We start from the raw sequence: 16484 nt of genomic DNA, 5'->3' as shown, positions 1-16484 counted from the left end.
ATAAATACAGACACAATGATGGAGGATCAATGTGCACTTGACCACAAAACAGGAGCTATGCAAAATAATGATGTTGCCACCCACCAGTAAATGAACATGTTACTGTGCTGAATGATTTGGGTTTGATAGATGTCAATCTATGAGAGGTTACAACAGTTTGCACATAAGACGGGACAGTATGTTATATAACATGTAATATAACAGTCTATACTGAGAAATATTTATGAATTTCAACACATTTTTCTGACATCTGTCTCATCAAGAGACTATCAAATTCCATAAATGACAAAAACATCTTTTCGTGTGTTTGTTATTTAATTAATATGCTCTGGAAAGGTTACAAGTGATATGAATTGAATATATGGCTTAATTTCCATAATAAGTGTCAGGTCACTATCAACCCGAGAGATGTGACCAATGTGAGAGCATTGACATATCCCCTTCATGTAGAACTTTTACTGTGAAAGTCATGAACCAAGTCATCATGCCTGTTTTTTGAGCCAGCTAGTGTACAGCTCACCTTGGAGACGGATAAGGAAGAGATACTGCCAACCTCTAATTTACTTTCGCCCTGTCGTTTATTTCATTGACTAAATTATTTGACATAGACATAGGGTCCTCCAACTTCTCACTAGTCTGAATATTATCTTTTAGCCTGTGCCATATGCCAGATCTGCAGTTCCCCTTTTCTTAGCATTCTTAGGTAATGTTTTTTATTTTGTGAGCCTCAGCTCAGCTGCTCTGATTGAAAAACTGTAGCCCTTCTCACGTTAATGCCAAGAAGCAATCTTTGAGGCTGGAAAATGAAGCCAACACAGAAGAACAAAAACTGGAGTTCTTTGAATGACAGCTTGAGGCAGGCTCCAAAAGTGAATCAGTCCCCATATACTCCCATGTAGAAGTTTACAGCCTTGAATAAAAACTGTTTTTGTCTTTATATCTAATGACAACTGTACAGAGCGTGAATTTTTATATAACTTTCCTATTTACATTTTATTAAGGCTCAAAGCTCTGCATAATTATGGACATGCCACTTTGAGTGACAGGTGACAAAACCTCTCTTTAGAAACCTATGGGTGACGTCACTGAAGCTACGTCCATCTTTATTTACAGTCTGTGATTTATGGAGTGAGGTATGGCACCACAGGGGACTCCTGCAGACTGATGCTGTGTCTTGAGAAAAAAAAAATTGAATCTGGTTCAACTTTTTCTGAAACACAATGTGGTGCCATCAGGAGAGGTGCTGTGTTGGCCAATTACGCAAGTGGATGATTGGACAGAAGACAACCACAATAAGAACATGGTCGTGAAGCATTGTTGCATTCTGCTGTTTACCTAGAAATTGTGAACATGGATGGGAAACTCATTATTGCCATGATGACCTTTCCAGAGTTGTACAACCCTGCCATGAAAGAGTAAAATAGACCGCTGTACCATCACTTGGTATTTTAGTGTCTTCAAGTCAGAATTTGTGGTTAGTATTTTAGCATGGCTAACCAAAACATTATGGGCTTTCTATGTTTCACTATTATTAACACTCAAATTTTGCCCTGTACAATAGTTGTGATCACATACCATGTGACATACCCCCAACGACTCCATCATTCTCATCAACCTTGTTTCTAGCTAGGAAAATCTCTAAAAGCTTGCCATTAACTACCTGCTCAGCATCAAACTAGCTTTTAAACATAGTAAAGCATTTAGCATAAAAAAAGCCAGATATTTTTCTTGGGAGTTGGTGAAGACCAAACCAAAACTATGAGGAGAGTGAAATTCATCTGGTAAACACAAACACCACTTCATGATGATAATATTGCTTTGTGTCTGTTGGATGAACAGTTGTTTGTTCACCATGGCAATTTTGTAAGGTGACAATATATCAGTTCTGTTTTACAGCCTGACTCACAAGGGGTAAAATAAATGCAGCTTAAAAAATCCTATAATAATATATAGACCAATGTTATTTGTGTACATGATAAGATTGTTTATAAAGAACTGTGATCAACATATGTACTGACTTTTTACAGCATAAAAATATACTTGTCAGTGCTCTATGGTGGACAAAAAATGCAAGACACCAATTTCAAAATAAACACAAACAGGTCTTTGACATTCATTAGTATCAGCCATGCCAGTGTTCAATCAGGCTCTAGTTGTTAGGCTGCAAAGCATACCTATATAATATGAAATTGATGATGTGTATTCTTCCCGTGGCTACACTTCCTCAGTGGAAATGCTGGCCATATGGTGAGACTTGGAGGGAGCAGATTCTTTGAAAACGTCATCCTCCATGCCTCTTCTATGGGCTTCATCTTTGAGGTCTTGGTGCCAGGTGATTTTTTTTTTTAAATAAAAAAATATTACAACTAAATCAATTTTGATGTTTTTATATATAAATAGCATATATGCAATAAAGTTAAAAATGCGTGATCTTGGCAGAAGTGTCATGTCACAAAGGACACAAACTTTCATCCATATAGCAAACAATTCACACTGAATACACACACCGACATTGAGTGCAATCAGAAAGTAGTCAGACCCATTCACGTTTTCCACATTTTATTATGTTGCAGCTGTATGCTGGGATCATTTAAATTCATTTTCCCTCATCAAATCTATACTCATTATGACATAATAATGAAATGTTTGACGAAGTGAAAACAAAAATTCAGCAATTTTTAAAAATTGAAATATCATGTTGGGTCTGGCTATCATAAATTTAGAAAATGTTATTAATTAGACACAGGATGGCTGATTGAAATTGGTCACTATAGCCACATGGCCTGTACAAAGAAGACTACATGAGGTGGCGGTAAACAAAGAAACTACTAAAAATGGCCACTGAGACCACCTGGTGTGTGGGGGAGGGAAGGTGTGAGTTTCTTTGTTAGCCTAGCTCATGTAATCTAGAGGTACCAGGTTAGAGGGAGAAGGTTACCTGCATGCAGGTTCTAGTACTGAGACGTACTCCAGGTATGTGTGTGAAGTATCACTATTATTAATATTGCTATCACTGTACGTTCTTGTTCTTTTCCTCTGTGCTCTCTCTTGCTCTCTCACTCTCTCTCCAACCCAACTGACCGAGGCAGGTGGCCGCCCACACTGAGTTCTGATGAGGTTTCTGCCTGTTAAAGGGAAGTTCTTTCATGCCACCGTCACCTAGTGCTTGCTCACGGTGGGACGTGTTGGGTCTCTTGAGATAACGTATGTTGTGAATTGGCGCTATACAAAAAAAAATTTACTTGACTTGACTTGACTGTGCAGCCTGGCTGGCTGAGCCTCTCCAGAGGATCTTTAACTTAAACCTATAAACAGGGAGGGTCCCGGTCAAGACATGATGTCATAACATCATGTCTTGTTCCAATACCTAAAGTAGGACCAGCTGACTACAGACCGGTGGCCCTCACGTCACACATCATGAAGACCCTAGAGTGGCTGCTTCTCCACTTTCTGAGGCCACAGGTTCAACATGCACTAGACCCCCTACAGTTTGCCTACAAAGAACATATTGGAGTGGATGATGCCGTCCTTTACATGCTCCACCGGGCCCATTCTTACTTGGATGAGCCAGGTGGTTACATGAGGATTATGTTCTTGCATTTAACACCATCCATTGTCTTAAAGACAAGCTGGGGTGGCAGCATGTCCGACACAAACACAAAGAGACTCTCCACAACAGTCCTGAGACTGTTGTGGAGAGACGCATGCAATTTAAGATGGAAGCCATCTTAGACAATACCAACCATCCTCTCCACAACATTCTGGCAGGACAGAGGAGCAGCTACAGCAACAAATGCCTCATCTCACTGTGTTGCAGAACACAGAGGTTCACGAGATCCTTTGTTCCCACTGTCATCAGACTATACAACACCTTAGCCAAAGGAAGTGGACTAATCTAATTATTGTTGTTTATTTATTATTAACTGTTTTTATTATTATTATTATTATTATTATTATCATTATTATTATCAACAATGAGCTAAAGGACACATTAATTTCCCCTAGGGGATAAATAAAGTATCTATCTATCTATCTATCTATCTATCTATCTATCTATCTATCTATCTATCTATCTATCTATCTATCTATCTATATATCTATCTATCTATCTATCTATCTATCTATCTATCTTTGAATATCTGGATTTGAGACTTTCTGCCATTCTTCTGCATATTCTCAGGTTGGATGGCAACCATCGAGGGAGAGCCATTGTCAGGTCTCTCCAGAGATGTTAGATTGGATTCAAGTCAGGGCTCTGACTGGGCTAATAAAGTGTCCCTAAACCACACCTGAGCACTCTGGACCAGGATTTTATTAAATATATCTCTGTACTTTGTTCCCTTCAGCTTTACCTCAACCCTGACCAGTCTCCCTGTCCCTGCCGCAACTGGAGGCAGAGTTATTGGCACACCCTTATAAAATGGAAATACGGTTCTCCAGTCCAGAGATAACAAATGCATGAAGTATTTTTTGCAGGCGACAAGCTACACACGGCCAACTTCTCAGCAAGGTAACCAACTATATTCACTTCACTCTGCAGTTTTTTTCAGACTCATACCTATACTCGTATTTCCTTATTGATGCCAATGCCATCAAAAAGAATAATGTGCTGGCAGAGTGGCAGCAAGTCCTGGTAGCTCGTAGTTTTTTTTACAGTGTATTCGTGTGTTTTTGTCAATTGGGATCTTTATTCTGCATTATTGTTTTGTCTGATGATGGACAAAATAGTGTACGCGAGGGAGGACCTCCTTGCTTTACAGTGAACTAACCTGAATTATTGGCTTAAGATTGTTCCAGACATGGAGTTGAACATCCCATACCGGCTGAGCTGACTGGTGGATGGAGATCCTCATTGGGAATGTCAACTCACTGGCAAACAAGTGTGATGACATATCCCAGCCAGCATGTCCATATGGGCCCCACATGGGTTAGAAATGGGTTACATGGGTACCAAGTGGGCATTGGCTTGAACTGGGCAAATTTTGCGGGTCCCATGTGGTTTCAGTAACATTGGCCCCACATGTGAAGCCCATGTGGGCTGACTGTATGAGGCCCATAAGGGATGTAAGTGGGCTAAGTGGGCATGGTTATAAACAGGGCAAATTTTATGGGCCCCATATTGTTTCAGAAACATGGGCCCCACATTTGAAGCCCATGTATGCTGGCTAAATGGGCCCCATAAGGTATATATGCAGGCGAAGTGAGATCTGGGCTGGAACTGGGTAACACCATGGGGGACCCATTTGGTTGCATTTACATGGGTGCCACATGGGAAGCCCATGTGGGCTGACTACATGGGCCCTGTGGAGAATGTAACCGGGCTAAGTGGGCAAGGTATGGAACTGGGCAAAACTATGGGGAACCCATATGGTTTCAGTTACATGGGTGACACACGGGGAGCCCATGTGGGCTGGCTACATGGGCCCTGTGGGGAATGTAACCGGGCTAAGTGCGCATGGTATGGAACTGGGCAACAGTATGGGGGACCCATATGGTTTCAGTTACGTGGGTGCCACATGGGGAGGCCATGTGGGCTGGCTACATGGGCCCTACAGGGAATGTAACTGGGCTAAGTGGGCAAGGTATGCAACTGGGCAAAACTATGAGGGACCCATATGGTTTTAGTAATGTGGGCCACACATTTGAAGCTCATAAGGAATACAAAGCCCATTTTACACAAAATTTGCATGACATTTATGTAAAGAAAGTCTACAGCCTTGGTCGACTTACCCAGAACCAACCTAGGCTTGAAAAGTGCTGCCTCAGTGTGTGCTTTTTATAGTGAGTCATCTTCCAGTAAACAAAAGGCTTGCAGACGTGCTTGCGTGACGTGTGATCAACACCATCAGCCTATATTCATCCTCCGTAGCAGTAGAACTTCACTCATGCATTTTCCAACTTAGTGGCTTTTATACAGGACACCATTCTGCCTCTGATACTACCTCTGTAGGTGGCTCAGAGGCAGATCAATTCTGAACCACCTTTCCACCTTTACCCTTTGGGTCATCTATACAGATGACAGGGCAGAAAATTGGAGTAATGTTCCCACCTCAAAAAGGCAGTGTAATGAGATGTAATATTTTTCAGATGATGCCTCAAAACCAGTCGGGATGTCAGCTGGGATGGACTGTCCTAAGGCAGAGTTGACAAATGTAATGACTTAAATTACAGGCTCAAAAGTATACTGGAGTAAAGAATAGAAATATATAATAACTTAAAAAAAACAACTAAAACTTTGGCTAAATAAATTTTAACTAAAAAGTTAAAAAAAAAATGTATTCATGTGTTACTTGAAACATATTACCCATCCCTAGTGAGTGTGAAACAGAATTCTGGGATTTATAATAATTTTCTGACGATCAAACCTGAAGAGATCATGAGAAAAATAATTGCACTGAATTATGTCAATTTATTTCAACAGAAAACATAACAAGACTGAGCCCTGTATTTGCCCAGTGAAAATCATTCATAGCAGCTTAAAATTAAGTGAAAATAAAAAGTAGGCATTAGAAAAAACTAAAAACTAACTTTAAAAAACTAACTATAATATGAGTCTTTGTCCATTTGTCACACATAATTGTGTGAAGCTCAACTATGTTTTGAAAGGTGCTGTACAATAAACCTTTGCTGTAGCTGTATGCCAAAGTGAAAGAAGCTTAGTTTAATAAAAATAAAATAAAAGAATTTATAGTGTTTGCCAGGAAAAAAAAAAAAATGAAATGCTTAAATTTGAAATTGATACCTGTATCTTTTGAAATGCAGCAGACAAACCTTTAGAGCACATTTTCTTTTATCTTTTATTACCCTGTGTCTAACAAATTTGCATGTCATATGGAATATGACATGCAAATGACATGGAATGTTAAAATCATAAATATCACACACACACACACACACACACACACACACACACATACACACACGTATATATAACTAGATTTATTTTGAAAAGTTATTTGAAAAAGTAAAAATAGAACGCCTTCCACCATATTTTGGTTCACTCCACTGTAACCATCCGCTTCACAAAGTAGTCCTACATCAAATTCAGTTTGTGATGGTTAGATTTCATTTGTTTACTCGTTATGTCATTATTTCAGACAATTTATGTATGATGTAAAAGGCAATTTATTATTTTGGCCGTTAAAGATAAAATACACTGGACAAGCATGTGTTTCTGGTATGGATTTGCCATTGCCATTGCCATGTTTTGCTGTATATTTTTGCAGGTCTCTGAGCATCTGATAGTTTGGGGGCATCACCAGTGACCAGATTGTCAAGAAGTTCCAAAAGATAAATGAACACATGGACATAATTTTGATGACATTAAGGAGAGGTTTTGAGGAGTTCTTTGTTACACTTTTGTAGTGGAGTGTTGTCATTGTAGAATCTATTGCCTTCTTTCTTTATGCCACCTATAGAGGTATACACTGCGTGCACGATTATTAGGCAAGTTGTATTTTTGAGGATTCATTTTATAATTGAACAACTGCAGTGATCTCAGTCAAACCAAAATGTTAATAATAATCAAACCTAAAAATATTTAAGAAGGGGTTAGTTATTTACTGATTACTATTATCATTACTATTATTATTATTTACTGATTGATTAGTTACTGATTTTATTTTAAAAGTCAGAAATGTTTATTTGTAAATTTTGAGTTGTTTGTATATTATTTTTACTTTAACAGGTGAAAATAAATAAGTGAGATGGAAAAAAAATAATTTTTCATTTAGTTGCATAATAATTATGCACACTAATAGTTGCCCAATAATTGCACATATCGATATTCTCCTAAGAAAGCCAAAACCTCAATTTTACTGTCTTAAATATTCAAGTTTGATTATTATTAACATTTTGGATTGACTGAGAGCACTGCAGTTGTTCAAATCTTCAAAAATACAACTTGCCTAATAATTGTGCATGCAGTGTAGTAACAGAACCAAATAGAGTCTACATGTCTCTCTGCATAGACAGTGAAGCCTGCAAAATGGAGTTATTGTATTACATAGATAAACTCCCACTCACTTTTACAGACAGTTAGTATACTTCGTCAGTTTTTATTTGTTCAGCGTCAAAGTGTTTTTTGCAAAGTAACTAAACAATCCCAAATTTGAAACCCAAATACCTGACCAACAAGTGAATAGAAAAATATTCAAATATTCAGAGACATGCATATGTGTAAGTGCCAAAATCTTTGTCTGTTACAGATCAGAAAAATTGATTACTATGGTAGCGCTAGAACCAAACGAAGATGCATTAAAGCAAAAGTTGCACAGCACTTACAGACGTTGGAAGACCTGCACGTCAAAAACAAAGTGTCTTCAAATCTGGATTGTGTCGCTGAAATGGACAGCCAGATTCCTAATGAAGAGTTGAATTCTCAGGCTCAGACTGTTTACAGCATAAGTGGCCAAGAATCCGATTCTGAGCTGTTATACAGTGATAGCAGTGAAGAATTAAATTTGGATGCTACCACTGAAGGAACTAATCCTTGTGATGAACTGAAAAAGAAATTGGCTGATTGGGCCCCAAAACACAATATGTCACACAACAATGTGCATTATCAGAACTATTGCATATTTTAGTGCAGTGTGGCCTGGATCTACCCAGAGATCCAAGGAGTCTTTTGTCAACCTTAAAAACCGGTACCATGAATCATATCCTTCAACAAACACTCTAACTCTCCGTGTTAATATTGATGGAGTACCACTCGTCAGAAGCTCCAAAATGGAGTTATGGCCTATTTTTGCCAAGATCAAAGAACTTCCCAAGTCTAATGTTATTATCATTGGTTTGTATGCAGGCCCAACAAAGCCAAATTCTGTTGAGGATTACTTAAACGATTTCATTCAGGCCCTGAAGGTAATAACTAATGAGGGTTTGCATTACAATGGAAAACATTACAACATTGCACTTCCGGATGCCTTCATCTGTGATGCACCTGCCCGTGCCTTCTTGAAATGTACCAAGGGTCATTCTGGTTACAACTCCTGTGAACGCTGCACAAAGCATGGGATTCGCATGGACTATAAGGTTGTGTTTCCTGATTTGAAAGCACCACTTAGAACAGATGCACAGTTTAAACATATGATGGATGAAGAACATCATCATGGTGTTTCACCCCTACAAGAACTTGGCATAGGGATGGTGTCGAATTTTGTACTTGATTACATGCATTTAGTTAGCTTAGGAAATGTGAGAAAACTTGTAACCCTATGGATCAAAGGACCTTTAAGGTGTCGGGTTTCTGCAGCCACCATCACAATTATCTCTGGCCATTTGAAATCAATGAGAGAACATCTCCCAAGGATTTTTTCTCGAAAACCACGGTCACTTATGGAATACACTCAGTGGAAGGCCACAGAATTCAGACAATTTCTGTTGTATACAGGCCCTGTGGTTCTTCAAGGATGTCTACCTACACGACTGTATAAGAACTTTATGCTACTGTCCGTAGCAATGAGAATTCTTCTCAGCCCAGCCTTGTGTTCTGAATACTGTGACTATGCAGACAAACTATTGAAATGTTATCTGACTAACTTTGTTAGAATATATGGATCAGAGAACCTTGTGTATAACTATATGTACTTATACATCTGGCTGATGATGCAAGAAAGTTTGGTGCCCTTGACAGTGTTTCATGTTTCCCTTTATTATCTCGGCACATTAAAACGGCTGGTAAGAAGGCCCCAAAATCCTCTTCAACAAGTTGTACAGCATTTAGGTGAAAAATCTATCCCTTTTGATGATGGAAAGAAAATAGAAAATGAGGAATAAGCTTCAACAACCACATCTTGATGGTCCAACTCTCCCAGAGTTCCCTGCTCGTATGCAGTACAAGAAATACAGACATGAGGCAAATATTATTTCCTGCTCTAAATGCAACAACTGCTTTGATGTTTAGGGTAAAGTTGCTGTTGTGAGAAATATTGTAGAGGTGTTATCAGGAGCTATGTACACTGTGTGTCAGTTTTATGAGAGACAAGGATGCTTTTACAGTTACCCTATTGATTCATCTTGTGTGGGGATCAGAACAGTGACACAACTCACTGACCAGCTTCATGGGGTGCCTGTGACTGACTTAACAAAAAAACTCATACTGCTTCCTATGAGAGACGGGTATGTGGCTTTTCCACAGTTACATGACGAGTGATTGATATTATGAACATTGCAGCATAGCCCTCTTCAGCGTCGTGGAGTTCAGAGATGAAGAATCAAGAGAAGGGAAGACTCTAGTGCATATAATCCCATCGTGTTGGTTTACTGATGAAGACAAGACGGACTGTTTTTGGCCATCAGGCCTAAGTCTTAACATCTCTAAGGCAGTGAAGCAGCAACTCCAGCCAGATGCTTCATGGAGTACATACAGTGTGCATGTAATTGGAAATTCAGGTAAAAAAATGATTTTGGGGGAGTGGGATAAGTCTGAAACTGTATGAGATTAAGATTAACCTACACTTTTTTTATGTCTTTTTAAGATACATATGGAGGTGCTCGACATAAGCTTAAACGAGCAGAGGTTACATCTGATCTTCAAACAGACAATGAACAACCAAAGAAGCGACAGAGAAGGTAATATAAATGTACTTAAACCTATAACTGTCCACAGTGGAATTTTATGTGTAAGATTTTGCATATTTTATCAGTTTTGTAGTAGTATAATGGCAGCTGTAGGGTTGCAACTATATGAAAAAACATGACAGTTTTACAGAATTATTTTCAGCCAACAGGATAACTAAAAATGTCATGCCTGTCATGGCTGACACATATATGAATGATAATTTCACATTTTGGACTGTCCAAAATTCAACAGAGCTCTGAAATGAACCGTAAACTTCATTGGAGATTTAATAATTGTTAAATTTTTCAACTGGCCCAAACATAATTTTTCATTATTTTTTTATGTTGTTAATTGCTGTAAATATGTCACAGGCCAAAAGACTAATTCATCTCTAGTCCCTGGCCAGTTGCTGTACAGTTTCATCATGAATCATATTGAACAATATAGGGTCCTGCACAAAATTCTTTACAATAATTGATAATGCATTATTGATGATTGATGCTAATGTTGTCCCAGTATATTTACTAAAACATTGCTATGCGCAAGTAACTTGGAAGTAACCTTTAAGTATTCAAGTATTTTATTATTTGCTAAAATATATTTTACCTGAATGTAGGCAATCCAAAAAAGCCCAGGTTTTTTCTTCAAGGGAAGCTGACATTTGTGATGAGGACAAAGTACCACCTCCTCCTCCCCCTGAATTTGGCAGTCATGCAGCAGTAGGATATAAGCCTACCATCACCTCAAGAGTAAGTGACTCCAGCGCAACCCCAAGTGTTCGAAGCCCCAGCGCAACCCCGAGTGTTCGAAGCCCCAGCGTGACCCAGAGTGTTCGAGAACCCAGCACAACCCTGAGTATTCGAAGCCCCAGCGTGACCCGGAGTGTTCGAAGCCCGAGTGCAACCCCAAGTGTTCAAAGCACTAGTGCTTCCTCAAGTGTGAGCAGCCACAGTGACATTGAAGGAGCCATGTTTGTAAAATTGTTAACTCTCCTCGAAGAAGTGAAGGACACTCAGAGAGTACCTGGCAAAATGTTAAATACACTGCTGAAGCAGAAAGCGGCTATGTTGCCACTTGGACCACCTGAAGGAGCAGTATTTCCACTGATGATGATCCAAGATGTGCAAGTCATGAACGAGAAGCTGTGTGACCCAGAGTTCATGTCTGGAGTTGTAAGTTCAAACTGTGATTCATGTTTGTATTTGGCAATGAAATGTAATCTGCTGTCTTTTCTTAACTGATGACTTTTCTTTCTTTCCTGTGCCTTTCATCCCATACACTCAGATTGCTATGGTTGGAGAAATAGGAGGTGCTTCACTGGATGATGCCACCAGGAGAATGATGGCATTCCTCATGTCCCATGAATTGGAAATCCAGTACAGCCTTTTTGGACGGCATGGCAAGAACAATTTCCGAGAGCTGCGTCTTTTTGATGTTGTATACGGTAAATTTCAGTTTATGTTTCTTAATGTAACTTCCTTCATCTTTCTAGCTTAAAATGTTGAAATTTGACAAAATATCTTTATTTTTAGGGGCACTAAAGAGGAATGCATTAACTCAAGGAATTACCCAGAAGGATGCAGAGAAGGCCCTCTCGAAATGGTTCACTGGAGCCCGTGACAGAGGCGGAAACAGGACAGTAAGAGCTCAGAGAGAGCTTAAAAAACAATTGGAGGTTGGGGTACGCCAAGGACAGGAACAGTCCCAGTAGGTGTCACCTGGTATTGCCATAGTGGTAGGGAAACCTACACACCTTGTCAGTTAAGTCTCTTTTACACCAAAATAATAGTGCACATGCAGCTCTTGACATGTTGCCTATTTTATTGTTTGGTATGTCATGTCCGTTGCCCTGAACGTGTTTGAAAGCAAAATAAGGTTAATAAGCAATAGAATGCAGCAGGGAACACAGTGATCTTGTTAACGTTTCTTCAATTTTATTCAGTAGAAATTGAGATGCTAGCATATCAGCCACCTTTTAAGAAATGTGTAGTGAGTCGTTGACTTAAAGGCCATGACCAGTCATAATCTATGTTCATCTCAAAAATCACCTAATCTATTATTAATTCATTTCATATCATCCATACACCCGACCACAGCTTGTGGAAGTTTATATTCAATTTCGTTCAAAAATTGATCATTTTGTCAACTGCCAGTACAGCTAAAATGTTTCATGTTTTAAAACAAGTTTTATTAAACATGTTCATTGAAAAACAACTTTATATTGTGGTGTTTGTTGCTAAATTGTAGCAGGTTTTTTTATTTACTTAAATATGAATATATCTGACCCTACATGGGTCTGATAGAACTGACCCACTTAGGCCCCACCTAAAACCCAGCCAGAGCTCGCTTGAAGACCATATGGGGGCACACGGGGGGCTTACACGGGTCTCACAAAAGTCTCCTGCTGGGAAGATGGCGGATCACGCTGAGTAGTAGACGTGTTTGTTGGGAGCTCCACCTGTATCTAGCACATAAACCTCACCCATAAATCTTAAAAAAGCTATCAACGGTCGGAAACTGAGCCATAGGAAAATGACAAGAAAAGACAAGGGGCAAAAGTCCGAAAAAAGCCCATGTGAAGAAGATATCGTCGAAAATGATGCCAACGCTGAGACGGCTGAACAGGCAGATGCTATTGCGGCTAGTGCTACTGCTATTGACTTTGAGATCCCGGCTACCAACGAAAATATTCTAGTAGCAATACACCAAATGAAAAGCGCCGTTGAAAAGGGATTCGGCGAGTTCAAAGGGTCTCTTTCCAGCCTTCAATCGGCTTTATCAGTCGTCAGTGACCGTGTGTCGACAACAGAAGACGCCATTGAAACGCATGAAAAACGTCTCGACGAGCTGGAGAGGCGACACGAGAGCCTAGCTTCCCAGTGTAGCCTACAGCAAGCTAAATTAGACGACCTGGAGGCCCGTTCTCGCAGGCAAAACATCCGCATAATTGGAATAAAAGAGAAAGCTGAGAACAGCAGGCCAACGGAGTTCGTTGCCAAGTTACTACCGGAGCTACTGGGAAAAGAGCTCTTCGATCACCCCGTGGATGTGGACCGGGCTCATCGAATTGCAGCACCAGCTAAAGACGGGAAACCGAGAGCTATTATCGCCAGGCTGCATCGCTTCCAGGTAAAGGAGCTGGTGCTGAGGCTCGCGAGGGAGAAGGCGCCGCTGCGATACGACGGGCGTCCTGTATACATCTTTCCTGACCTAACGTCAGCAATCATGAAGAAGCGGATGGCTTTTCAACATATCAAGGAGAAGTGCAGAGCCAGGAAAATACGGTGCGGCTTCAGGCATCCGGCAAGGCTCGTGGTCACGGTCAACGATAACACAGGCACCTTCAGTACCCCGGCCGAAGCTGAAAAGTTCCTGAGTCGGGAGGCTAAGGACTGGGACACAGTGTTGCGGCTTTCTAGTACCTTAGAAAGTCGCTTGTGAGGCAGAATAGGTCCTGTGTATTTGTGTGACACGCTGCTGCTGTTCCAGGGAAGCACACTGAGTCCAAAAAATGGATAATACAGCGGCTTTACACGCGCCCATTTGTTGTTAAATGTGTACACTTGGCGTGGTGTATCAAAGCAAACAAAAGGAACATAAGCGATCATAAAAACCGGTCAACAAAAACTACGGCTACCCACACTCGCCTCCCTCTCCCAGTGCAGGTGAAGCAGGTTATAATATAACCTACCGGCTGTCAACGACGGTGCTCACGTGACTCCAAACATTGCACATCCCCCAAAACCAATCAAACACAAAACAAACGACCAGAACCAACTCCTACACACCAGCCCCTAATTATTGAGTTAATGTAAATAATTACTCTCATATCACGTAGGAGACATAAACATATGAAAAAAAAGACTTTCAACAATAAAGCTCAAAAATGCATGTCCATTAATTAATCCACACATGACTCTTCTTTCTTCTTGAATCATATGACTCATAGTCCACAGTCTCATTGATCAAAGTCAACCAGCCAAAGTCCAGTAAAGAGTCTAGTAACAGTCCAAAAAAAAAAGAGAGAGAGAAGAGAAAAAAGAAAAATCACAACTGAAGCCATCGTGTCCTCAAATGGCGTCAGCCTCCTGCAACAAGCAAAGCTTTGTGATGGGCCGGTCCAGGCAGCTGCTCCGGGTTTTAATTCGCACCTGACGAACAAATCCTCTTCGGTCCGGGAAGGTCTGTATCACTCGTCCCATAGGCCAAGAATTCCGAGGTGCTGTGCTGTCCATTATGATGACCAGGTCTCCCACGACAAGATTCCTCTTAACTCCTGTCCATCTCTGACGCTCTTGCAATTGAGGGAGGTATTCTTTTATCCATCTTCTCCAAAACAGGTCAGACATGTATTGGACCTGTTTCCACCTCCTATGTGCATAAATATCTGTGGGTTGGAACACTCCTGGTGGCAATGATGGTGAGGTCTTCAACAGTAGCAGGTGGCTGGGCGTCAATGCTTCCAGGTCATTTGGATCCAAGGAGGCTTTAGTGATTGGTCTGCTGTTTATTATGGCTTCAATCTCACAAAACACTGTGTGAAGGCTTTCCTCATCCAAGTTTTGTACCCTCAAAGTTGAATTGAGAACCTTTCGCACAGACCGGATCAACCGTTCCCAAGCCCCCCCATGATGTGAACCTGCAGGTGGGTTAAAGTTCCATTGTATTCCCTTTTGCAGCATGATATCATGGATCTGCACCTGATTCCACTGTTCCATAGCTTCCCTCAGCTCTCGCTCTGCTCCTACAAAGTTGGTTCCATTGTCAGAACGTAGCTCCTGAACTTGTCCCCTCCTGGCAATGAAACGCCTGAGTGCATTAATAAAGGAGCTGGTGTCCAATGATGATGCAACCTCGATATGTACCGCTCTGATAGCAGGGCAAGTAAATAGAACACCGTACCTCTTTACCATGCTCCTTCTACTCTTAACCTTGAATGGTCCAAAGCAGTCCACTCCCACTCGGGTGTATGGCGGTTCATCTGGGACAATTCTTTCAGGAGGCAAATCTGCCATCTGCTGGTGAACTGGCAGAGCATTCAGGCGGCGACACTTGGATAGCACTCTCCTGATGGCTGAACTCACACCTGCTATGCAGTATCTCTCTCTCAGCTTAGACAGCATATGGTTACGGCCACCATGTCCCACTTCCTGATGTACATGTCCAAGTAAGAGCTCTGAGATGTGGAGATCTTTTGCCAGGATTATAGGATGTTTCTCTTCCACAGGCATAGACAATCTACTGAGACGGCCACCAACTCTCAGGACTCCATCCTGCAGCTGTGGACAGAGCTTATGGAGGTGACTGGACCTTTTAACCGGCCGCCCTTTTGCCAGACTGGTTAGCTCTTCAGGAAATCTCTTTCCCTGACAGAACTTGATGATGGCAAGCTCAGCTTGGTCCAGATCCTTCACAGTGAGGCTCCCATGCCCTGCTGTCCTCTTAAACTCTTTTATTTCCTGTTCCACAGATGATGCCTGATGTTCCTTGTTGATGTATGACTGTGCAAAGGTCAGATGTAACTGTCTTCTCTTCCTTACACAGGACATGAGCCAGCCTTTAATCCTCAAGAGCCAGGCCACTGATTTCTTTAGCTTCATCCAGGAGGAAAAGTATTCCATCAAGTGAGTTACAGGTTCTTCCTTGACCTGAACGACATTCACTGCAACCACTCCTTTGACTTCAGGGTCGCCAAGTGAAAGGTGATAGAGGTCTTCCCGAGCAACAGGCCACTCACTCTCGGGATGCAAAAGAAAATGAGGTCCTGACACCCATGTAGCATTAGCAATGAACACATCAACTTTCACACCTCTGGAGGCTATGTCTGCTGGATTGCTGCTGGTGTGCACATACCTCCATTGAGTGGGACAAGAAACCTTGAAGATTTGTGAGACACGGTTTGCAACAAAAACTTTAAACCTTG

The 16484-nt window shown here is 40.9% G+C and overlaps 1 pseudogene across 1 annotated transcript in view; it reads right to left on the bottom strand.

Moving 5' to 3' along the window:
- Positions 1-2214: 2214 nt before the first annotated feature.
- The window catches only part of LOC111648364 (popeye domain-containing protein 1-like), a 37592-nt pseudogene continuing 23322 nt past the window's right edge, over positions 2215-16484 (bottom strand). The window contains exon 8 of the transcript XR_015436647.1: positions 2215-2341. The product of XR_015436647.1 is annotated as a popeye domain-containing protein 1-like (transcript). The remainder of the gene's footprint in view (positions 2342-16484) is intronic.

The sequence above is a fragment of the Seriola lalandi genome, unplaced genomic scaffold (genome assembly GCF_002814215.2).
Source record: "Seriola lalandi dorsalis isolate HSWRI2012SDOR001 ecotype SW California unplaced genomic scaffold, Sedor1 jcf7180002054981, whole genome shotgun sequence".
Taxonomy (NCBI): domain Eukaryota; kingdom Metazoa; phylum Chordata; class Actinopteri; order Carangiformes; family Carangidae; genus Seriola; species Seriola lalandi.
Note: the sequence above shows the minus strand (reverse complement) of the source record. Positions and strands in the feature narration are given on the sequence as shown.